This window comes from Caloenas nicobarica, chromosome 8, assembly GCF_036013445.1.
Source record: "Caloenas nicobarica isolate bCalNic1 chromosome 8, bCalNic1.hap1, whole genome shotgun sequence".
In the NCBI taxonomy this organism is placed as follows: domain Eukaryota; kingdom Metazoa; phylum Chordata; class Aves; order Columbiformes; family Columbidae; genus Caloenas; species Caloenas nicobarica.
This window is the reverse complement of record NC_088252.1, coordinates 26,696,701-26,722,162: the sequence shown is the minus strand read 5'-3', so window position 1 is coordinate 26,722,162 and position 25,462 is coordinate 26,696,701.

The following is a 25,462-nucleotide window of genomic DNA, read 5'->3' as shown; positions in this document are numbered from 1 at the left end:
GCTGAACATATGTGTATATATAACATAGTGAGAGAGAGTCATATGTGTTTTTCACAGAGTTTTCCAGGCTCCTTGCTCAAAATGAGCTAAAGCAGCAATGAGACCTCTCGTGCTCAGCTGCACCAGCCTGTGATGGGGAGTCCCAGCAAAGCAGGAGAACAGCCCTAAGACCATCTGCTCATCGTGTCCTGCCTTTGGCAGTGGCCAGGAGCAGATGCCCAGGGCCAGAATATAAGAACCGGGCAAACACTGAGAGATAATTCCTCTGGATATCCTCTCTCAGCTTCAGTAATCTGCTGTTTAAGGGCTTACTGACCTGGAAGTGGCAACACATCACTGCATCTAATAGTCCTCAGTGGACCTTCCTGCTGCAAAGTTTGCCTAACTAGGCCCTTGCACAACGGGATGCAATGACTTGAGCAAGCAGTCCTAAATCACAAATTTCCTTAATTTAAATGCTGCGTTATGCCACCTCAAAAGCACTCATCTAATATGATATAGAATGTTTTACAGGCTCCCTGAAGTTAAAGTCGTTCTAGTGTTATCTGTGTGATCAATGCATCAAAATACTCAACAAAATACTTCGGTTCTGGAATCCAAAGCTGTGTCTGAAAAGTGTTCATGACCTCAAAGCAAAGTACTGGTTGAGTTCCCTTAGCGTTTCTGTTGTGTGTCAGTAGGAGAGGAAAGGGTTAACATTTTAAAGTCCAGTGGAGGTTTGGAGTTTGTTTGTTTGTTTTTTAATCTATGTGCTTTCTCTCTCTTATGACATATGAATCATATATAGGTATAAAACTTCTGTTTCTTTTGAAAAGAAAAAAGAATAGTTACTGTGAAGGAGGAGCATGAAAATGTGAAGGAACTTCTTCCGCAGGAATTAGCCACAGCAGATTATATTTTGACATTGCTGTATTCTCCGCAGATGTTTTTAGGCATAGGTGCATATAGAATCTCATATAGGTTTTGTTGCCATAGTCACAGATATAAAAGAAAATACTGCTTTTCTCCCACACATTAAGCTCTGGTTTTGTTCTCCTCTTTGCATTGAAGAGCGATGGGTTGATCCAACCTGTGCTGGACTTTGAGGCAAAGTGCATCGAAAACCTGAACCCAGAAGTGACTCCAAGGTGTGTAAGTTGGCTTGCATACAGTAAGCAACATATAGTTGGGATGTGGCTTGTAGGCAGGAGTGGCTTGCTCTTATGTGTGCTAAATCAAAAGGCAAGGCCTGGTTATCTGTTTGAAGAACATTAATCAATATGCTGGTCTCACAAAATTAAGGCATTACAGTCAGACCTACTAACTCCTTACTAGTGGTGTCTTTCTAAATAGGTGTTGTGCTACCAGGGATCTTAGCCTCCAAAGTATAAAGGGCAATAGTTATTATAAAGAAAGATGGTTTAAACTGCTAAAATTACATTGTTCTGGGGTTTTAAGTCACATTCATACTTCCAACAGAGAAATTAATTTGGTTGTCACTGACAGAGCCTTTTCTCCCTGTGGATGGATCTACAGAACCGTTTCTTCAGGGGACAATTAAAACATACAGTGCTGAGAATAAGGGAGAAGAGTATGGACATAGTATAATAATAACAAATAACATATTGTGCCCAAAATGTTCCTTTCATTACTTGCTTCTTTTCAGATCTCTTTCCTGGCTTGTCTCTTTATTTGTGCTTGTTTTGCATCAGCAGGATGCAGTCTCTTCATGAATATATTTCCCCAAGTAATCTCACTAGAAATAACCCACATTTGATCATTCAGAACATGTTTTCATGGGAAACAAAATCCAACTGAGTGAAGAACCTTAGATCCAAAGTATATCTCTCTATATATTTAAAACCAAACCCAAATAAACTGAAAAAACAACCTGGCTCCCCAGCAAACCCAAACTTCAGGAATAAAAGTTTCTGCTGATACTCAATTTCTTCTTCTTCTCTCTTCCTTCACTCTTGGTTGCTTCTAAATGCAAAGCAAAGAGCAATATTGCTTCAATAAATTCTGGATCAGGCTCCCGCTGTTCCCGTGTAACCATCAAGAATATGTTTCAAAAATTTTGCAGAGTTGTTCTAGCTTTCTAGCAAGGAAATCTCATTAAATACTACCAAGTTAATAGAGAGGGAATGAAAGATCTGACCCAGCTCTGTGTAGCTGTAGGCAAGTCCCTGCCTCTCCGAGCCTGGGTACATCAGGATAACGATACGACATCTCCAAATTGCTTTGAGACCCATGAAAAACTATCATATCATCCAGGTTCTGCTGGTGTATTATGGGCCTTCGACTGACTTACAAGAAAGATATATACAAGACTGATTTAACTGAAGTGCTTAAATGTCGTCATCTTCCCATTCATATGTATACATAGTTTAGAGGTGATCTACACCCTGTGGTTATTAAGAATAAAACATGGAAGAAAATGTCTTTAGCAACCTGAGAGGCGTGGGTGGTCACAGGCCGCTGGAGCCAACAGCAGGGAGCTGTCAGGCCTCGGAGAAGGGTTTCCATCTCCCTCTTTGCCACTGAAACTCTTCAAAAACCCCATTCCGTTGTCTTTTTAAATCCTGGTTTAAAGCCAGTCACTGTAGCAAGGCCTTGGCTGAACAACTATTAGGGAAAAACAAGAAATCGCTCTAACTTCAGGCACCAAATATGTTCCTCTTTATTCACCTCACTTAAAACCTGAATGACTTCCCTTCCTGAGCTTTCAGTGGTCCCAAAGACCATTTTTTGGATAAGTCCTCCTCTACATCTCAGCCAAATTAATTACCAGGGTTTGTCACACAGAAACAGCAACCACTCAGTTGTTCAGGTTGCTCTTCAGAGCTTGGTGGCAGCGGTTGCTCAGCACTGGCTGCTTGTCCCTGAACTGGTGTGGCTGTAGGGACCATTAATTTATTATTTTTCTGTTGTTTGCCTTTATAGGTAGAAATTCTTGGGTTTGTGCTGGGTTTTCTTCTCAGTTTTTGTTACCAAAACGCACTGCCAGTGGCTACATAAAATAAAGCTGATTGAGACTAGTAAAATATATTTGGCTTGCTAGCAACTGCCTTTTAAATGGGAATATTCAACATGCAGATGGGCTTAGGGAGAGGTTACCTAAGTTCAAGTGAGAATTTAAATGTAGATTCATAGATTTTTAAGGCCAGATGGCACCACCAGGATCATCTCGTCTGATCTCCTCCATAACACAGGCCATAGAATTGCACCCATTCATTCCCATGTCAAGCACAACGTAACAGAAACGTGTTTCCTGCAGGTGTTTTACTTCTCCTCTGTCAGGCCAACATTTGAACTGGCCTAACATCAGCATTGAAATTAGTGCTCTTAATAACCCAAATTACTGTAATGTCAGAGAGGCCTGCTTTCAAGGTCTCCACTAGAAACTTCTTGTCTTGATTGCATTTTTTTTTTTTTGTAAGATAGATGGAGCTGTACAGTTGTTTTTAAGTACTATTTAGTAAAAACTCTAGAGGAAGGATCTGACAACCTTGCTCCGTGATATATTGGCATGTCAGAACAGCATATGGTGAAAGGAGAAAAAAGACAAGATAGAAACCCAAACCAGAGCTTTTTAGAAACGTCCTGAAAATCGGGTGGGTGACTAAACAACAGTTTCTTGGTACTAAAATTACAGCAACAACTAATTTAACCTGAAAATTATTTCCTCTTCTTGCAGAAAATCATCGTCTTTCCTTGCTCACTTTAGGAGCTTTTAATAGATATTGTTAACTTTTCCAGCAGGATTTCTCACTTTCTTAGAGGAAACAATGAATCTGAGAAACTTTTCCAAAAAGCAAACCCATTTTTGATGAGCGCTTGCGAAAACCTAATGTTGCTGTGTCAGTCAGCCAGTACAAATGTTTCACGAAGTACTGTGAGCCCAGCTCCCTGGTCTTTGTTCACCCAAAACAGCATTTGTTCTTTTGAATACTCTTATTTGGTCTGACAGCAGCTAGGCATGTGAATAAAACATTATGCAACATGAATAATGATTGCAGAATTAGATGGTACGCGTGTAGCTGGTTTTAAGTAGGAATAAAAAAAAAAATGGAAGTATTGTTAGTGTTAATTTTTCAGAATTAGCTGAAGCGAGTTATATTGGATCTGTCTCAGACCTGGGCATTGTAGCCTTTCAGGTATTCCTGCTTGAGACCCCAGGGAGACCTTATCACGGCCTTTCCTTACTTAAAACGGGCTTGTAAGAAAGATGGGGACAGACATTTAAGCAGGGCCTGTTGTGATGGGACAAGAGGTGATAGTTTTAAACTAAAAGAGGGGAGATTCAGGTCTGACATGAGGAAGAAATTTTTGACACTGAGGGTGGTGAGAACCTGTCCCAGGTTGCCCAGAGAGGTGGTGGCTGAACCATCCCTGGAGACATCCCAGGCCAGGCGGGACGGGGCTCTGAGCAACCTGAGCTGGTGCAGATGTCCCGGCAGGGGTGGAACTGGACGAGCTTTGAAGGTCCCTTCCCACCCAAAATATTCTATAGCTTTATGAGATCAGAGTGTTTCAGCACTGCTGCACAGGGTCTTGAAATGAGCAACTGTGGGGTGGTAAATGGTAAGGGACAGAGACGGAACAAGGAGTAGAGGATGATGATTAGCAGGAGAATGGATGTCACAGATGTCAAAAGGCTTTAACGCTTTCAACGCCTTTCCTCATTTCTCCTCTTTGCCATGAGAGCTTACGACCATGTGGTAAAAGATGGCATGGAAAGTGATGTAACCCAGCCAGCTGTGCTGTAGCATCTTGCAGCTTCAGCTTAAGAGGGTATAAACCAAATCTTTTTCTAGCCATGCATCCCGAGTTTCCTTCACGTATACACAACTGCTAGTTGTGGGCTGCCTTGGGTTTTTGCATGGCTTTCAGATAGCAAGTGAAAAATAAAATTCCACAAAACAAAACCAATCCTTAAACATATAAAGTACAGAAGACTTAGTATGGGACAATCTGGGAAGTGGTAGTCTGTTGGTGCAGATCTCCAGAGACAAATGAGAACCCTTTTCTGAGTGCGGCCAGAAATACCTTGGTATTCCTCACTTGCTTCCTGATCAAAATTAATTTAATTTGCAATCCACTGAATAACCTGCACAGCCTATAAGCAGCCTGTGAGCAGAAAGTACATGCCATAGGAAGTAGGAAGAAAATCTTTTGGTGTTAGTCCACATTATTTACAACTCCTGACAGGATGCCTTTTAGAAATGAAGGTTTCAACATGGCTTAGCACATGCACACTGTAATTTGTCTGTCATTTCTCTGAAAGTTCATTGGCATTGTCAAGTCGTGTTTAACTCAGTCAGGAAATATGGAGTTCATCCTTGGTGATTTCATGAAGCATTTTGATAGCCTTAAGGTTTCCTGCTAAAACTGCAACCTTGAATCTCCTTCCCATCTCCTCTCGTATTACCGTACTTCTTCCTATGACTTCGTTATGCAAATGATCAAAAATGAATCACGAATGATTCTCTCAATCTGTGATTGTTGTTTAAAAGGATTAAATGTCCGGTCGTGCTGGACTACCTGTGTACGTGGCACCACTCTGAATTCACACATGATTATGTGTGCCTGGTGCTACAGCCAAAAAATGAGCAATGACAAAAATCAGCTGTTGCGTTGGTACAAGATGGCATCTGCCAAGCATTATGGAGAATGCTACCTGCTGTGTTTGGACATGTCAAGAGCAGTATGACAGCAGTATCTTGGCACTCTTCTTCTCCTCTTTCACTTTTATCGAAGGGTAGGAAACTCTCTTTGCAGCGCTGTACCCCTCGAGCTCAGTCCAAAACCCGTCGATAGAAAGCCTCAATCTCATGTCAACGAGCGGGTTTGCCTTTGAGCAGATGTTGAGACGACTTCAGATCGAGCCCAATAAACCTGGTGTATCTGGAGAACATTTAGTTTCCCATGCTCAACCATTTAGTTGAACATGTTTACAGACTTCATTAACAAAAATAAAAGCTGACAGATTAAAAGGAATATCATTAATTTAGGAGGTGTGCTCCAAGCTAGAAAAATGCTCAGTGCCGATCCCCCAAAGTTCAAACCTGAGTTATGCAAAACACTGTCTGTATCGTCCTTGGATGAGTAAATGTTCCATTGCTATGTCAAAAAAAAAAAAAAAGAATGTTTAAATAAAACTGTACTTTATTTTTCACTCTTCTACTACTTTTAAAAATCTGATTTAATGTGCACACACACTGTTTTTTATGAAGTTCAGAATAGTATCATTTTACCTGATAAAATCAAAGCGTAATTTTTATTAAAAAAAAATCCGCGTAATTAAGAAAACATGCATTTCTTCATGGTACGAGTGAACATAATTGCAGTAAAATCCTGTCTTCAGCTGCAGTCAGTGTGTCTAACATCCGACCGTGAAGCGCTGCAGAATCGGTTCCTCATTGTATTCCTGCAGAAAGACAGGAGACTTGTGTTCTGTTGGTTTTAACTTGAAGACAACTTTTAATCACCAGAACCCAACAGGGTACCATGCTGCCAGTGTCTTTCAAACTGAAGCTTGGTTATCGAGTTGGAGGAGGGAAAGTACGGAGATCACCTTTTCTGCTGACTATGCAAGTTGACTGATTGTTAAACTCCATGAGTAGATTATTATCACATGTTTTTGTCTCTTGCTTAGACTAGACAGAGCTGGCTGTGAGATATGGGATGTGACAGACTGTGTTACTGTTAACTTTCAATCTTGAGTGCTCGTTTCATCTGGAGCACGGAATGCTCTTTAATAGCTGTGCCTCATACTTCCAAACGTCCCCACTCTGCTTTGGTGCACAGTTGAGAGGATCCCACACTGACGTACTGTCAAAGCATCACTGAGGTGGGAGAAGAAAGGGCTGTGTTAATGTGACAGATATGAGGAGAAGCAGGACTCCACATGAAACCGTTGTAGGGCAGAAGCAGATGCCATAGATAGCACATTGTAACTGGATATTTCCTCCTAGACTTCACCACCACCTCAGCAAAGCACACAAGGCTTGTTTGGGAGTACGTTTGTTTTGAGAATTGGTGTGGTTAAAACTATATTACGTATTAATAACCAGATCTGGATATAATGCTGTGAAAATATCAATAGAACAATATTTCTCATTTAATGTGATACATGTCAGTGTACTGAAGTTCTGCTGAAGAACTCGTGTGCCCCTGATCACTAATAAACCACAGTGGAGAGCTCACAAACAGGTAGAGAAGAGCCTTGACAGCTCCACTTCATCCTTCTACTTTTACTACCAGTCCCTTCCAGAATTCAAAGAGTGGAAAGACAGTATCCATCCAAGCAACTCGTAATAATCATTCCGTAGCTGTATTGCTAATACTCCACATAATTAGCATCTGTTCCTACGGATGGAATAACTCCCTGTAATCCATACGTAAGTATTCAATTTTAGATAGACACTTGGATTCCAGTGATGAGTGGTGTAAATTTTAATCACGTTTCGGAAGCATATTTCATTCTTAATCCAGCTTTTTTTCAGATACAAAAAACCATTTCTGCTCATTTTGGATATTTGCTTTTGTCTATTTAAATACAAAAAATGTGAACAAGTAGAGAAAGCCTATTGACTGAGACAAATTAAATATGTACAGACTAATTCATACACAAGATTTAATTTTTTCCCTATTTCTCTGTAAAGATATGATAATTTTCTGAATCAAAATCTTAAGCTTTGTGTCACTATGTTCTTTTCATGAAAACAAATGCTAGTTTCATTTCACAACTATTATTTAAGATATTACATATTACAAAACCTAATCTCTCAGACAAATTTCAGAAATGAAACCTGACAGTCTTATTTTGAAGGTGCATCACTGTGAGTATAAACATCGTTAAACTGTGGCTCATTGAGATGCTCCACCCAAAAATTTAGCTCTTCAGGGCTAAAATCTAAAAGACCAAATCAAGAGTTCAAATTTAAAGTGGGAATAGCAAGTCATTTCTGAAAATAAACTCAATATCTTTTAAAAGTTGCATTTTTTTTGGCGTTTCCAATTTACAGACCCTTTTTCTCTCTATTTGTCGAATATTATTTTTCTCACAATAATACCTGAAGTTTTGTGATGCAGAGGCTTTGGCAGTGTTATTGACTTTAAAAGTTCCTCTCTCCTTCACATTACATTGTATTCAACACTCAAGATAAGTTCATGGATATACTATATAAATCTGATGCAATTTTTTCAAGAATACACTATTGGTTGGAAGAAAGCATATCCTATTATGTCTCTTTAGGAACTGTCTAAATGTGTTAAAACTCCAATCTAACTGTTTTTAAGAGTTAGGCTGATGGAGCTTGATACTGCAATGAAGGAATCAGATGAGAAATACGCCCAGAATAACAAATGACTGGACTTGATATGTCAGGAGGTCCAGTTTTCCTGATAATTATTCTTAATTATGATTTTGGGGGCTTTTTACTCTGGGCTACTTGGTTATATTGGTAGTAAAAATCCCCCTGTCATTGCTTTGATATACCCAACAGCTAAGTAAGTCTCTTCCATCTATTTCTACTCATCCCCAAGGACCCTGCAGTCAAGCTGTCTGCCAAGGTATAATTAATTTATACTTTGTACCCCAAGGAGAAACAGCCGAATGTTCATCAGCTTGCATGCTCTAACACTTGGATGCCTTACTAGATGGGATCTTATTAGTGTTTATTTGAATATCTATAATAAACAAAGTTGTATCCTTTGCCCTTAATTTCCTTCTTGAATGTAATAAATCAAATTCAAGCACTAATCATATTACATCCACTTATTATTATGGTAATTCATACTAATAAAAGGCCTGACCTTGCTGCTCCCTCTCTAGTTAGTTGGGAGGGGAGATGGGTATCATCAATTCAAATGGGAGAATAAAATACCAAACATGCTACCCAAGTACAAAGCATCGTCTGTGATTTAAAAAGCAAATCTCAAATTTGAGTTCCAGCTCCTGTACTTTGAAGTACTGAGTGATGTAGAATTTCTGCACGGGGCAACAGAAGCTGCGTGATTCTTAGTCCAGCTCCTGAATATGCTTAGATGTCGGCTTGGGAGCCTGAACTTCAGCTCCTCATCTCAGAGCTTCAGTCTTTGTGGTGGCTGGCAGAGCGAAACACCCATTTCCGTGGTTCTTATTGACAAGAACCAATCTGCATTATTTTTTAGTAATTTAAAAGCAGGGAGGGGAAGTATTTCAGTAATTTTAATTTTACTGGAATGGAAAAGATATCTTTTTCCAAAAGAGTGAATATGGATACAGTTTTCACCTGGAGGTTTTTATACGTTTGATTACCTTCTAATTCGGTGCTTTATTTTCTCTTCCAGTTCTGTGCTGAGCTGTCAAAAAGCCAGGTTGGTGTATCTAGGGAGTGTGCAGAGAGAAAGAAGAAGAAGAAAGTGTCACGTTTCTATGTTCTTTTATCTCTCTAACTTGCCGGGAGAACTCAGTCTGACCCAAGACTTCAATAGGGAGAAAAATACACCCATAGAATAGCATGCGAAAAGAAAGAAAATAGTAACTAGCTATTAAATGTGTTTAAGGACTTTCTGGAAGTGCTGTTTTCTTATGACTTCTGACCTTCTTGCCCTCTCCCAGTCATGTTTGTAAGTGGCAGAGCCTTCATGTCTCTAAATCTTTTGAAAGTTCCCCTTAAAGAGGAAAACTACTGAAATCATCAGCATAAACTTGATACTTACTTTTTACGATGAAATATTTTCTTATTTTCTGAATACCAGGGAAACTTGTTGTTGTTGCTTGTAATTAATAATGCTTGGCATGTTGTGCTGCACATTTTATTGCATATATTTTTAGAACTTAATTTAACAGCACATTAGGAATACCTATAGAATACTTATATATTAAATCCCCAAGTCATGGTTCTTTTTTTTTCTTTCCTCCTCACATGCATTTAGTAAAAGAAACATTTCCAAAATTCCCATCTGTTCTGCATGTAAAATCAGCTAATTATACACTGATTGACAAGGCTATAAAAGGACATTTTTCTGAGATGATAGGTTTAGCGGCCTGCTGCACTAAAAATTAACATGCGTAGGCATTCTGCAATTTTCCCATGGAAACTATATGTAGGAGTCAGGGAGATACAAATACATACAACAAAATGTGCTCTGACTGTCACCCGTAGAGTATCATAAAGGATTTGGATTTGTTCACACGTTTTCACCCATTCTGGAGCAAATGCACACATTGGGAGGGAACAATAATTCAACAATAAGGACCCAGCTTCAAAAGGAGTAGAAATCAGTCTTATTCACCCTTACCTGAATAAGCACGTTATAAATCTTCAGGCTCTGCTCTTGGCTCGAATGGAAAGTGGAGATAGTCCAGAGGGCACGTACGAGATGGTCAAAGCAGACGAGTTGAATTTCTAACCTCGTTGAAACCCTGAAGTCCATCTGAGTGTATTAAAGCAGTAGGAAGAGTTTTGTCTTTCGAGAGACCATAGAAAACCTGGAATTTTCAACAAAAAGATGTCAAGTGCTTTGTTTTCTTAAAAAAAAATGCATGTGGTGGTAGCAAGATAAAGAACAAAACAGGAAAATATTAAAGTGCCTAGAGAAATGTTGGTCTTTATTCCTACATATATTCCCATGGTTAGTGATTATACATCATCCAAAAGGTTGATTTAGCAGTTGAACACCTTGGATGTACCGCAGCACAATACTGACAGCTGCAATAACTAATATTGGGCATTAGCAAATGCCCTGGAATTGAACTTTAAATGTTAGACTTTTGTCTAAATATAATCATGACGCAAGCTGAGCCACTCAGTCAGTTACTTCGTAATAAACCACGTACATTTTTAAATAATGCATATTTTTTCCTTGTCCTTTCTGGTCTTTGTGTGTGTGGTTTTTTTTTTTTTTTTTTTTTTTGGATTTTATTATCTATGCAGACCACTTTCACTCTAGGCAAGGAAGAGGACAGCTCATATTAGAATCTAACCGTCCTGCGTATTAAACTTAAAATAATCCTTGTTCTAGAACAGCAGGAGTGTTTATGAGCAAATCTGGGCAAAACATTATCAGAAAATTTTGACAGAAATGGAAGGAAATTGGATGCAGAAAAGGTCAGAGAGAAATCAGACAATTTCTTAATTGTGTTCTTAACAAGAGTAATTAAGCATTGAAACAGTCTAATACTGGACGCATTTCATGCACCATCAATGAGGATCTTTAAAATAAGATTGAATCTCTTCCTAAAATGTATGGTCTAATTTGAGCATGATTTTTTGCATTAGATGAAGGGACCAGGAATAAAAAATCCCAATCTATGGCACAGAAGAAATGCTCCGAGTATTTCTGATGCCCCTGAAATTTCTGACTCGGGAAAAATCCACTAGAAGCAAATTCAATTGTTCTACTAATGTGAAAAGATAGTATTAAAAGGTTAGGAAATTAACACCTCGTCTATGAAAGCTGTAATCATATCCATGCTAAGAGAATACCATGCAATATTCATTTTTGTCTGCTCAGTTGGGGTTGCTGGGAGGGGAGGAAGAGCTAATCCTCCCCGACAGCACGTTTAGGAGGAGCAGGGGCAGCAGCAAGTGAGCATCTTGCAGAACGTGCGCGGATCTCGCTGTGAAGGGGACCCAGGTAAGACGTTCCGTACGCACGGCGTGATTCAGTATTCACAGAGCTACGTTCCCAGGCTGCTGCCCTCATTAAAGTTTGAACATACACCTGGTTTACGAGTCTCCCAGCGCCTGTACTCCTGTAAATCTTTTTTGCTAATGTTTTAGCCTAGTACATGGAATAATACTGATTTTGTGGGTTTCTTCCTTTTTTTTTTTCTTTTTTTTGATATTATACATATAAGGATTCTGATGTATTTTTATATTTTTTGCTTGGACATTGCATTAATATAATACTCATTGATCGCATCAAAAGGGGTTCCTGGCCATAGTTCCCAGTAACTTGCGGGGAGTTTTGGGTCTTTCTAAGTTTTGTTTGTGTGGGTTGTTTTGTGTTTGTTTGTTTCCTGTTTTTTATTTGTTTGTTTTCTTTGGTTTGGGTTTTTTTGTTTGTTTTGTTTGTGGGTGGTTTTGTTTGATTTATTTTTTTTCCCCCCAGTTCTTATGTTTAACAAGGTGGGGGAAGGAAACAACAGAGTTGAATTGCTTCTCAGATGCTTAACCACGGAACCATGCCACTGCTATCCTAAATTTCATCCCCTGCTTCAATGAAATCTGTGGGTTGCACAGGATACAGTTCAGGAGCATCATTTTGCCTTTACAGTAGCAACCCCGATGGGAAAAGCTGAACCTGGCAATGAGATGTTTTAGAAAATGAAGTGCCTTTTTATGAATCAAATGCTTCATCCCTCAGCAGGCGGCAACTCAAAACTCTGCTCCAGATGGAGAACGTCAAACTCCTCATATCGTAATTAATCTAAGCCAAACTTTGAGCTAATTTAATGAGTCATAGTTCACTGAAAAACGTCCATAAGGACCAAAACATCGGCTGGGATCTGCAGGGAACCTTAAATCAGAGAAAACTAATAACATTAGCACCTCAATAGCACTTCTACAGAGAAGATCAGCAGTAACAGCTCCTGGAAGTCAATCCAAAGCAACTATCAGATTCTCTCATCTTGCGATTAACAAGACAATACGTTGTACTTGCTGGCTACAAATGTGGGTAATGCCATGTTCGCAACTCCACAGAATTTGGTGACATGAAGAACAATCCAAAGGATTGTGATTCAGTAGAAGAAGAGGAAAAAAAACCAAGCACACAACAAAAAAAACCAACCCAAAGCATTAAATTTTTGCAAATAGTGAAACCAATGGGAAGTTTATAATAGATTTTAGAAACAGTCAAAAAATGTTGAAATTAAGGATTGATATGGACTGTTGAAAGGAGTGATCCACGCATTTGTAAAAAAAACCTTCTGCCTAATGCAGATATTTTCCCACTTCTACATATAAACTTCTTTTAGTTTGTAAATTTTAGCTGTTGTATTTCAAGTAGCGCATAAAATAAACTTTAACCAAGAAGGAGGTTCCAAGATCCTCTCCATAATGGAAACAACCACCTTTTCAGTGCTGTTTAAAGCTGTAACACAGAAAAACGATGCAGGATTGGCACAAACAATAGCTGTCTCTTTGGCAACTGTCACTTCAATTTGTTGGTAGCAATTCGCATCAGTTTGGGGATAGTGATTTACAATAACTTCCCCCTTCGCAACTGAATACATCTCAAATGATTCCATGACAAATAAAGTGTAATGCTTGTTTCTTTACAGTAAGCTTGTTAGAATATTGAACCATCTAGCCATCAAAGCAGCATCCAAAGTATAGGGCAGTCAAACCACGCATTAGAGGGAAAGAACAAAATACATAGCAAAACTGTCAAAGAGCGCGCTAGACGCTGGGGACTGAGCAATGAGATAGATGGAGGGAAAAGGATTTTTTCAAGTTATTTTATTTATTTTTAAAGTTTTCTTTATTTTTAAATTATTTTAAATATATTTATTTTAGTTATTTATTTTTTTTAAATTTAATTAGTAGGGGTTCAGCCCTGTTTTTTACTCAGTTGCTTGGCAACTTTTACTTCAGAAGGACAGAATCCTTCCCAAGAAAATTTTGGGTAGCTGAGACTAAGGCCCCACCCAATGCAGGCCTAACTTCAAAATTTGACATCATCATCATCACCTTAGTTAAGGAGGGGATGGAGATCACGAGAGTGAGGATTTTGTGGCCCCCGCCTCTCGTCCTTTCACATCCCAGAGCTGGACTCATCAGTTGAGATGGGATCTCCTGGCTCCACATAGAGGGGAATAACTTCCCCGCTCGCCTTGGTGCTGGTGATGTGCACCAAGGGTGACCGGATGCTCGTGAACTTGGCAATGGCTGTGGGCAGAGACACGTGGGGCAGGAGGAGCAGGGTGCCTGTTTCAGGGCTCTTTATGTTTGTTTCTATTGTCTCAAGGAACTATAGTTTCTTAAGTTTTGGGGTTTTGACTCTATGAAAGCAGGGAATTGATAATTGCATTTCAACCTGGGTGTTCACCATCCCTGGCTCCATGTCAACACCTGGTTATTTCCTGCTGAGGGTCTCAGTGCAATAAGAACATGTTTCAAAAGAATACAACTTCCATGTTAATGAAACTTTAATTTATTTTGGCTTTCTCGTAACAAGGGGTACAAAAATATTTGTGGTTTTGTTGTTTTTTTTTTTTCTTTTTGCTTTTAATTTACATCAGAACCCTTAGTAAACACTGCTTAGTCACCAGGAGGCTAAATTTATTTAAATCAATATCTAATTAGGTTCCTTAATACATTACCTTTCACTTCAGAAATTTAAGAAATCTAAGCAATTAAGTTTGTGCACTGATATCCTACTGTTTTCTTTTTGTTTCTGCTTGAATAACTTTTGCATGTAATTGATCATTTCTAGACCCCAGTATCAATTGATTTCTTTAGCTGATTACTTGGATATTTTTAAGGAATGAAATCATTACATTTTGAGATGGAAGAATCTTTCATGTTAACTTTCATTTCTCCAGAAAGTGGAACATAAAATTAAAGGGTAAGAAGCATGATATTATTAAGCCATCAGGCAATGCAAAGGTGTGTCTTCCTCTTACTTGTACCTTGAAATTTCTTTGATTAAAAGAAAATAAATGCTTCCATGAAAAGGAATATAGAAATATAGAAACCCCTATTCAGAGGCAAAGCAGAACATTTTAGGAACTTTCTACTGTGGTGGGGCCAGGTAAACCCACTGTACGTTATTTCACGTGGTACTACATTTGATACAAAATACTTAATGCAACCTCTCTTTTTAATTTAAAACCATTTCATAAGTTAAAGTCTATCATTTTTTACAAGAAGGATAGTAAATATGAAAAAAATGAGTGTTCCCCCTCGATATCAGATAAACGAATTAATTTGTTACTATAGAGCAACAACGTCCCCCCTCTCCACCCCAGTGTAATTGCAGTTGAGGGAAATTCTAAATATTAAAAATATATAAAAATCAGAGCTAGACCAGTAAAGACTACATTTTCCTTTGTAAAGTACCAGAAATGCTTCACAGTCACAGCAATACCCTCCTATACCCATAAAAAAGATGATTCTCTACATCGTAATATGTATGAATTATAACTCTTCCAGGAAAAATGGAAGCGTTGCTGTTTTTAAAAAATATATGAAAAAATGAGCAACCATTTGGGGAGGAACAAGTAAAGTTGATACATGCCTGCTAGTCTTATTTCTTTATATAAGTGATTTACTTACGTATGTGTATGTATGCAAATCCTTGACATTGAAAATACCCTGTAAGGAATGTAATTTACAGTAACTGAAATAAGCTCTATAGCTATCAAAGAAAATTACTCTGTAGAAACAGACATTTCCATTGCATGAAGCTCATGTTTTGGAGTTTTGGGATTGTTTTAAGTGTTTTCAACTTTTGATATCGAAAATTGTCGAAAACAAATGAGCACTAATTTAATTAGACTTGCTGAACAAAGCGGTTTACCAAACTATCCCAAAGATTTTATCGCAAAACTAATCATCACTGTGGCGAACAAATTTCATCTCTTCATACTGCCATTAGCAAACTTTCTCTAATTCAGAGGACTGGGGAGGGAATACATTGTTATTAACTATTTTAATCTTACTAAACCAGACTGGAGAACCAAAACATTCAGCAGAAATAGCTTCAAGCTCACTCAGTGAGTGAAATGAAGCTTTGGGTAGAGCTGTCATCAGTCTAATGCTGTCTCAGACCTAATTTACAGATTTAAGTGTCTTAAGCAGTGCTTGGAAATGTCCAAATTAAAGTAAATATTTGCTGAAATATCTTCCTGGACCAGAGGCAAAGTAGGTTTTTTTTTTCCTGTGTTGTTTTGTTTTGTTTTTCTATTAGTCTAGGCGTTGTTAAAACCAGGTTGAAACTCTGGTCTTGGGGAATTCCAAGGCTCATGACTTTCACCCTAGATAAACCTGAATACTCTAGTCATGGCTTAATCCCTAAATATCATCGTGAGTGTGAAACAATCATATCTATAAGTTATAATTATCTTACGGTATGCCAGTCTCAGTAACCTGCTTACTCTTCTGCACTCTGGATGTATCCCTGTGTGGGACGTATATAATATTCAGCACATATATTGCCGTGCAGATTTATCTTCTGCAAGTTTTCTGGAACTTTTCTTAAATAAGGCCAGTACAGAAATGGTACATTATGGAGGATGAATACAATTAGATTTAATTTTCACCCTTAACAGGAAAAGTGGCTGTCTAGGGTATTATAGGACAGAGTTTGAGAATGTTAGGGAATAAGGGTAAGCAGCCCAAAAGGTATTTCTAGTTATTCCAGTGCTGTCAACCTGAAATTGTACTTTCTAGTACTTGGAAATCACATTCACACAGAGACATATCAATTGTAACAAATAGTCTGCTAACTCATTTTATTTGTATTCACCTTATCTAGATACAGTATTTAGGAAAAAAACCCAGAATAACAAAAAAAAACCCCAAACAAACAAAACAACAAACCCTTCCTGAATTTTTCTGGATATGTATCTGTCACTTATGTCAGTAGAAAAAATTGCTAGATTGTTCTTTGCAGTTGTTGTTTTGGTGTGGGGTTTTTTTATTTGGTTTTGTTTGTTCGTTTTCCCCCAACGACTTGGGAACAGCTTTCTGAGCCGTCTAAAACAGAGTTGCGTCAGAGATGCCATTTCAAAGATACTACCCAACAAGTAAGGTTATTGTGCCCGTTCCCTGCATTTCTAAGCAGACTAAGCTTATTTTTAGAAACAACAGCCCAATAATTGTGGCTGTTTATGACATTATTTAAGTAATGCTATGCAAAGCTTTGATTTTTGTAATCTTTTCTGCATATGAATAGTCTGAAGTTCAATATAGTCTAATGATTAGGACCCACTTGAAGCATTTGATTCTGCAAGATGCTGTTTTGCGCTGCAGCTCTCAGCTCCCTTTGACTGACAAGTGGCTGGAACGTTACGAATCACAAGTACAAGTGCAGCTAAAAATGGAAAAAGAAGTAAATAGATAAAAACATAAAGGAGTACTTGGGCTCTTGCTCCTGCTACCGCAACTTTGCACTTAATAGCAACACTTAACTTGAAGAACTAGAGAGAAAAATGTTGGAGTTTCCAATGAGCTGGGGCTTGTTTAAATGTTGCACATTTGCACCATACAAAAGCAGAATTGCCACTCACTGGTACATGGTTTTTGCATGGTCTGTGCTCAGATTTTTGGGGTATTTGGTGCAGAGTAGGACCCTAACATCCTCATCTACAGATACACCCTCTGCTTATACCCCTAATTTCATAGCCTATTTAAGTACAGCACAGTACAGTCATGCAGGACAAGGAGGAGTGGGATGACCTTAAAGAACGGTGGGTGCGCATGCTGATAAAAAAAAAAAAAAAAAGAGAAAAGTCTGCTACTAATCAATTCCACACACCACAATTTCATATATTGTTCTCTTTTCTGTCTGTGGTTTAATGGCAGTCTGCAACAGCAGCTTATCCTATTAAAGTATTTTTAATAAGGGCATGCTACAGTAAGCCAAATCAAATGTAAGCAACTTTTTTTTTTAGTCTAATCTGCCTCAAGAGAAATGACAGATTTATCTCCAATGCTAATAAATGAATCTATTGCAGCCTTGCTGTATTTTCTAACAGCTTACTGTAAGACAAATGTACCATATATCGTATATACAAATACACAGGAGTTGGACTCGATGATCCTTTTACGTCCCTTCCAACTTGAGATGTTCTATGATTCGATGAAATAAAGGCTGCAGGTAAAAACTGAATTAAAAAAAAATGCTGCTACTGGATAAGTCTTTTAAGAATCACTGCATGTATTTTCTGTCTTGTATGGGACTAGAAGAACAAGATTGATAAAATTTGGTCCATAGTCTGGCAGTTCCTGGTGGCTTCTCTTGATTCCTGAGTTTTAGCTGTACATACCACAGGGACCTTCCATGCCATACTGAGAAAAAGATTTGATGAAGGAAAAAGCAGAGGGATAAGGTGGTGATAATTATCACCGTCCTTTTGAATCCCATCTCCCAGGCAGGTCGATTTGTTCCAGGTTCCCCAGGCAAAGTTAAAACTTAGAGGAATAGGAAGGACAAGTATGTCCTGGTGATGGAGCTTCTGGAAGGTGCTGGGACAGAGACAGAGGTTCCTTCTGGACTGTGGGGACACCAAGTTAAGAGTCTCAGGTTTTCTGAATGGTCTCAGGTCTGAGTTCGCTTGTCGTTGTTCTTTAATAATGAAAACGTGTAAACGTCCCATTTTTGATTGGAAAAACATCCCTTCTTTCCAAATTGGTCTCCTTCCTGAAAGTGTTTTCCCCAAAATATTTCTGAAGTTCAGCTTTTCATCTCAATTTTGAGATGAAAATTAATATTAAAGTTTTGGAATTGTCCCACAGGCTGGAGAAATCTATTTTTGAACCAGCTTTGTACTCAACATCTGCAAAATAAGAGAGAGCAGCGTAGAGATTTCATCCCCTACCTGGAGGATAAAGCCCAGCTGTCGTTCCACGGTTCAGAGCCATGAAGAATATCAGAATTAAACCACATTGACAGAGGCATCTCAGATGGCACAATCAACTCACCTGTAACTTACCTATACACTTAGCAAACAGATTTTAATGAAAATAATAGTTAAAATTAGTGATAACACATGTAGCTCCATCTCAAGAAGGAAATACATCCTATTTGCTGCACAAATTCTCCCTTTTTAGCTTTGTTTTCATTTACAACTGTGCAAGCCAAGTGTAAAACCCAGCTTTTCTCACTTGGTAGTATTTTATGTCTAGTTTGAGCAGTTGTAAAAGAGTGATGTAAGGCAGCCAAGAATTGGACCTTTTCTATCTTCTGCTTGTTCCGTGGTGCTTGGTTTTATGTGGTACCTTTCCCACTAAACCAAAGTCACAGAGGAGGCTAAACAGTAAAATAAAAGCCTGACAAGCTCTACTAAATCTTATTCCCCAGACCAGAATAATTTTAATGTCTAAAAGTTTTATCCTTCGCGTCCTCATGGGAGGAAACTGTTGGATTTGCAGCAGATTTATTTTCTCTGAATTTCAATCAGGTTTGATCTAATAACTGTCAGCTGACCTGATTAAAGCATACCTCTCTCTTCTAGCTGATTTAAATCAACTTGGCTGCTACACAGGAAGCTAAAATACATGCTATTTTAGATGGCCATCTGGTACACTAAATTCATTTATTTTGGAGAACTTTGCTTTAATTCAATTACCAGGACCATATAAAGAACAGTTGGGGAGGGGACCATTTTTTTACAAACATAGGTTGTAAGAACTGAAATAAATAACTGCCTTTACCTTGTTTTTCAGTGTGCGTGTGGGCGGAATGGTTTTTCATATTCTTATTTTTTGGGGAGAGAAATGTTTGGTTTGGAGTATAAGCTGAGCAATGGGTTTAGACTTAAAGGGATCAGATCACACATGCGTCATTTAAAAGGAGCAAAATGAAGGCTCTGGCATGTTACTGACTTAGCACATTGTTCCATGTATCCTCAGCTTCATGAGGAATGCCAGCAATGTGTGCCACACAACATCAGGGTACAGGGAGCGACAAAGCCCAAAATAAAGTGAAGAGAAAGGAGACACGTACCCCCATGGGACTATTCAGCCTTTAGTCATGTCCACAGAATTAAATGGGCCGAATTTAATCCTCAGCAGTACATTCTTCGGGAAGTGAAATTTTTCAGAAATCAGAAAAACATTAAGCTGTTCCCCAGTCTTCAAAATAACACATTAACAAAGTAATTTTGAGAGAGAAAAGCCCACTTAAAAATGGATTTTCATCTATTTTGTTCCTATTACTCATAGGAGACAGAGCTTCATGAAAATGACGGAAACCATTGATAAAAAATACTAATTAGCATATACTGTTGACACTTCTTTTATAATTCAACTCTTATTGCAAATAAAGGAGTCTCTTTCTAAAAAACCTATATTAGATCCGGTAGCAAGAGCTCCTGTTGCTTGCTGTTCCCATCTCATCGCTATCTAGTGAGCCACATCTCAGGTAGGATCCTCTCTACCAGCACCTTTTTGCTGCATATCTATGACTCTGTCACACAAACGAGCTCTCCAGTGGAAATTTGTTGGCCGCTCATTTAATCAAATGAGTGAAAAAGTATAAAAGCTTGGGACTGAACATGGGCATACCATAAAAAAGAAGATACTTATGGATGCATCGGTTGGCATAGGACACGTACAAGTTGGTCGTGTCTTCCAGATTTGCTGTGCTGCAGGTGTAGGAGACAAATTGGTATTTCAGGTTCTTAGGTGGGATATGGTGTAGGCAAGTGAGGTGTGAGAGGAGGAGTTGAATAATATAAAGACAATAAGAAAGGATTTCCCTGAAAGTTTTAATTACGGTTTTAAAGCAGAAAACTTAAACAGGCTTTAGAATAAGAAATGTTTTAAAGAAATATATTGTGACCTTGCAAATTACTGCTAGTGTTACGCACAATGCAAAATCACGATATAAATTATATCAATACTGTAACTTGGTTAACATTTTAAGCATCTGACTCATCCATTATCATAAAAATGGTGCATATTTTAGGATCCAATGAGGTCTTTACCCGTTGCTTGGCTTCGGGTTGCAGATCTGGAAGGCAGAGCATCACGTCTGGCATCTGCATGATGTTCGGAACCCTCTCGTTGCATCTGTCAGCTGTTGGGCAGGAGCTGCGCTTGATAGATGTGCTGGCGTGGGGATCGATGGAATGTATGTGGATGCTCTTGTCTAATGGGACAATGTAGAGTAGTTGTTTAAAAGTGCAACAGCTCCTGGTCTGCTCTTGGGGTCACAATAACAATTGTGGCTATGCCTTATGAGTAACATGAAGGTCAAATCTGACCCAATGTTCATGTTAAGAAAAAGAAGTAGTTTTGGAAAATTATTAAAATTTATCTTAATGATTCTTTCGATTTGTGTTGCATGAAAACTCAGTTATTATGTATCAATGAAGATGAAAACCAAAAAACTCAACACTGAATCAATTTTGAAGATAGTGGAAGAAAATATTTTACCAGACTTGGTATAAGACGGTTTATTGATTACAATTTTTCAATAAATTGATAGATTTTTCATTTTAATTGTAATTTGGGAGGAAAAACATGCGAGGTCCCAAATACCAGCACAAGAAACCTATTTCTTGCCCTGCTACACTGAAACTGGAGATTCATTTAACTGTAAACAGGTTACCTGCTACTGAAAGGTCAAAATATAAATGGTCTTTTATTACTGGCCTGACATACTTTTATTTTATTTTGTTTTAGGTTTTTTTATTGTATATAGGTAGAGGAGTGTTGATGTGGGAGAGGACGAGACAGGACACCTCTGCCACCCTTGGGTGTCCCGCACCAGAGCTGAGCTTCCTTCATTGCAACACCGTAGTAAATACTTTGCTTACCTTAGTAGTTACTGCAACAACCCTGGTTTTATTAAGGCAATGCTATCAGAATTAAAGTAAGAGTTAGTGCCTACTTTAAGGCCCTATAATCAGAATTTATGGGTTTCATCTCTTAAAACCATTAGATGGTTAATCAGAACATACGTAGTTAAATAAACATCATTGACAAAGATTTACTGTGTTACTGAAATAGAAAAGAAGAAGAGGAAAGAAAGGAAAAAATACTGGTGGAGTTTCACATGTTTGCTACCACTTTAGTAAAAAACCAAAACAAAGCAAAACCCACAACCAACCAAACAAAACAAACCATAAATCCATCACTACCATATGGGCAGAGCAGGATTCATTTCTACTGGTTTCATATTTCTGATTAATTAGCTCATATTCTGGTGAACAGAGGTGGTGAAATGCATTCATTTTTTTCATCCCTTATTTAGATTTACTCAAGTTTTAAATAGATTTGTGGTGGTTGGACTTTGCCCTGTTTTCTTCAGTTGAAGCTGATGGCACTGTTGTGACGAAGCAAATGTAGAAGCTGTAGAAACGTAAAAATGCATTAATTATATGTTTTTACCAAAAAACCCCTCTATAATCTGAATAAAACATTCAGACAAACCAGTACTGCACTAGTACCTCCAATATACTTAATTGAAATTTATCCTGTATCCCTTGTGAACCTTCTGCTTAGGGACTTGGTTTAAAGGTGGATTTGACAGTGTTGGGTTAATGATTGGGCTCGAGGATCTTAAAGGTCTTTTCCAATCAAAATTATTCTATGATTCTGTGTAAAAAAAAGTATATCCTTTTGGTAAGAATGATCAAATTTTAAACAGAGGAAATGAATACACAGCGCTAAAATAATCTTCAGGCTGCTAAACTGTAGAAGTAAGCATTTGAACACAACTTGGCAGCTGTACAGAGCTGAAACTATTGTAATTTTTAAGTTTTCATTTAAACTGTTGTGCATGGAGAGATAATCCTAACGGGAGCAAACCACATGCACTGCAAACAAAAATCCCAAGATTTACCTTTGAAAAAGTATGTGGTAAACCATATCTTCATTTTAAATTGGAATAGATGGTTTGGATCTGTTTGGAGATACCCACAGGTGTTGGTAGGCATCTACACATGGACTGGAGTGGTTGGGTGGAATCCTCATTCCTTCAATTAGCTGCCAACCATCGTTAAACATTCCTTTGGCCAGTTCATCCCTGTTTCATAGAGCAACAGTGTTCACTTTAAAGACATGGGCAGTTTAAGCAAATTATAAAAAATGGGAAATTTTCTAGAGGCTAAAAGGAATTTTGTCATTGCAAAGTATTCACAAACTCCCATTAAATATTTCCTCTTTTTAATTGCAAATGTCATCTTGGAATGGCTTTGTTTTTAGTGCAGTTAGTAGCATATTCATTTTTTTCCTCCAGGGGAAGAAAGGAATTTTCCCCCACCCATCAAAAGCCAATATAGAGCATTAAAATAATTTCTTTAACGAACACATTTTTCTGTTCCACCTATGAATGAAAACAGAGATTTACTCTTTGTGCTTGATTTGTAGGTTTTTTCGACTACAATTCTGAATTTATGTTTCTAAAATATGAATGAGCTGATTTCTCAACGCAATTTTAAAATTCCTGTTTTCAGAGTAGTTTTCTGACTAATCTCTATACATTTATTTGGAACAGGGGAATACAGAACTGACTGAGGGCATTTGCAGTGATATGTATTCAACTTATTTCTGACTGATTGATATAATTGTAGCTCTCCAAGTGCTATTGTGATTGCAGGATTAGATACGTATACTTTTATTTCAGTTTAGTGTTTTGGAGCAATGCCTTGTGAGGAAGAAAGAAACTAATAATTTCTTGTCACTAGCAAGCTGTAATTACATGTATTTGTATTTAACCTTTCCAGATACTACTCATTAACATTTACTTGGCAGAGGCACAGTTTACACTTTGATATACTGCTTTTGTGTAAAGGTTATAATGACTGTGGTAATCTTTGACTTGCTACAGTTCCCTCGCCTCAAGGTGCTGGGGCTATGTCAAAACACGAACTTGGGAGAGCAAGGGTTGGAGTATGGATTTTAGTTTAGTCTGTTAAAGAGTCTCATTATGGTAGTCATAGTAATAGTAATTAAAAAAAAAAAAAGCAACCCCCCCCTCCCCAAAACCGCAAACACCACCGCAAAAAACCAACCAACCAACCAACCAACCCACAATAAATCCAACAAAAAAACCCAAAGCAAGCCAGTTCTAGTCTTAATGCCAAGACACTGGCAACTACTCCTAGATACAGGGGCTAACTTTAGTTCTAAGGGCATTTGGTCAAACCTTATGATCAAGCTTCAAAGTCAGATTGAACTTCAACCTCAGGACCTTGGTCGCACAAATTTTGAACGGCTGGAAATACTGTCCTGTGCTGAATTCTCTACCTTTCTGATCTTCCCCACAGGCATCCACAGGAAAAAAAAAATGTCATGCACAATTTTAGGTAGCAATAAAAATAAATCTATTGTCATGACAGTGACTATTTGAATTATGGTCTAATTAGAATGAAAGCAACAGGGGTGCTTTGAAAGATATTGTTTCTCAAAAGGGAGAAATTTTATTTTCTTGATTTTTTCCTTCTTCTCAGCACCTCCATCCTCTTTTGTTTGAAGCTGCAAAGAAAAACAGTTTAGGAAAAAAGGAATTATTTAAGTGCATGTCGGCATTTATTTCTAACCACTGTAAGGCTATTTTAATCTTATCAAGGTGGATTTCTTCAGTGAGATCTGTTAGTGGAATTGGATATAATTAATAGTTCACCATGTATGGTACATTTGGAATTGTATATTAGCAGTATGCCCTTTCCCATGCCTTTCTTGTCCAGGTTTCCTTTTTTTTGATTTTTTTTTCTTTTGTTTGAAAAGTAAGGAAGCTGCTGTTTTTAAAAATATTTGGTAAAGTTTATGTACGTTTGCTGCAGACTGATCTTTGCTTCTAATGAAGAGGAGAAATTTTCTTCTCCATTTATGCTCCTGGTGGACTCATCCAAAGACTAAATATTTTTGGGGCTACCTGGTGTTACGATTTGATGGTTTCAAAGACTTTCTCAGAAAATGCACTGGACACAATTCCCACAGCTTGTCTAAATAAAGACCTTCATTAAAACACTGAACAAAGAAAAGGTATGTTGCCCCAAATTATGTTGAGCTCTCCTTGGATGATGCTTTTCAAAAAATTCTTATGTGATCAGCAGTCATGTCATTGCAGGTGGCTGATATTTCTAATTGCTACAGGCTTTACTACCACCTAATTGTCTGTTGAAAGCCAGTTGTGTAAAGCAGGTGAGGTAATTGTCCATGAGACATTACAGGTGACCAATATAAATAAAGTTCCTTGAAAGACAGAGGCACCAACTGACTGAAAGTAATTTCTTCGCTAAAATTTCAGTAGTTCAGGAGGACCAGAAGGTATTATCAAGAAAATTAAAAGTGAGGTGGCTAAGCTACTCAGCATGTTAAAAAAAAATGGCATGTAACCCACCCCCCCCCCCAAAAAAAAAATCTCCTCTGGATTATATTTGATCAAATAAACAGACAAATTGACAGTTGAACAGCTGATAGTGAATGAGGGTAAGATGCAGTGTGAATATTTCAGAATTAATTGCTGGAAAACTAGGAGAAGGGAATGTACATTTGGCAGTGTTATTGACCTGGGATTTTTTCATACATGATCTCAGCAGCTTAGAAATACCCAACTTGTTGAATAAAACAGTGGCTATTAGGGGAAAAAGAAAAAAAAAAATCACATTAAATCAAAATTTACTTAAATTCTGGCCAGAGGATAGCTACGTGATCATACATTAATGTTTCATAGAGAAATTTGCTTAAAAGCATATAAACTTAAAAAAGAGTAAGTGTAGCTTCTGAAAAGGCTATAAAAATATTATAGTAAAAAAACCTCTTAGTGTAAATTATTAAAAACATATAGAAATTATAGAACAATGCAGCTT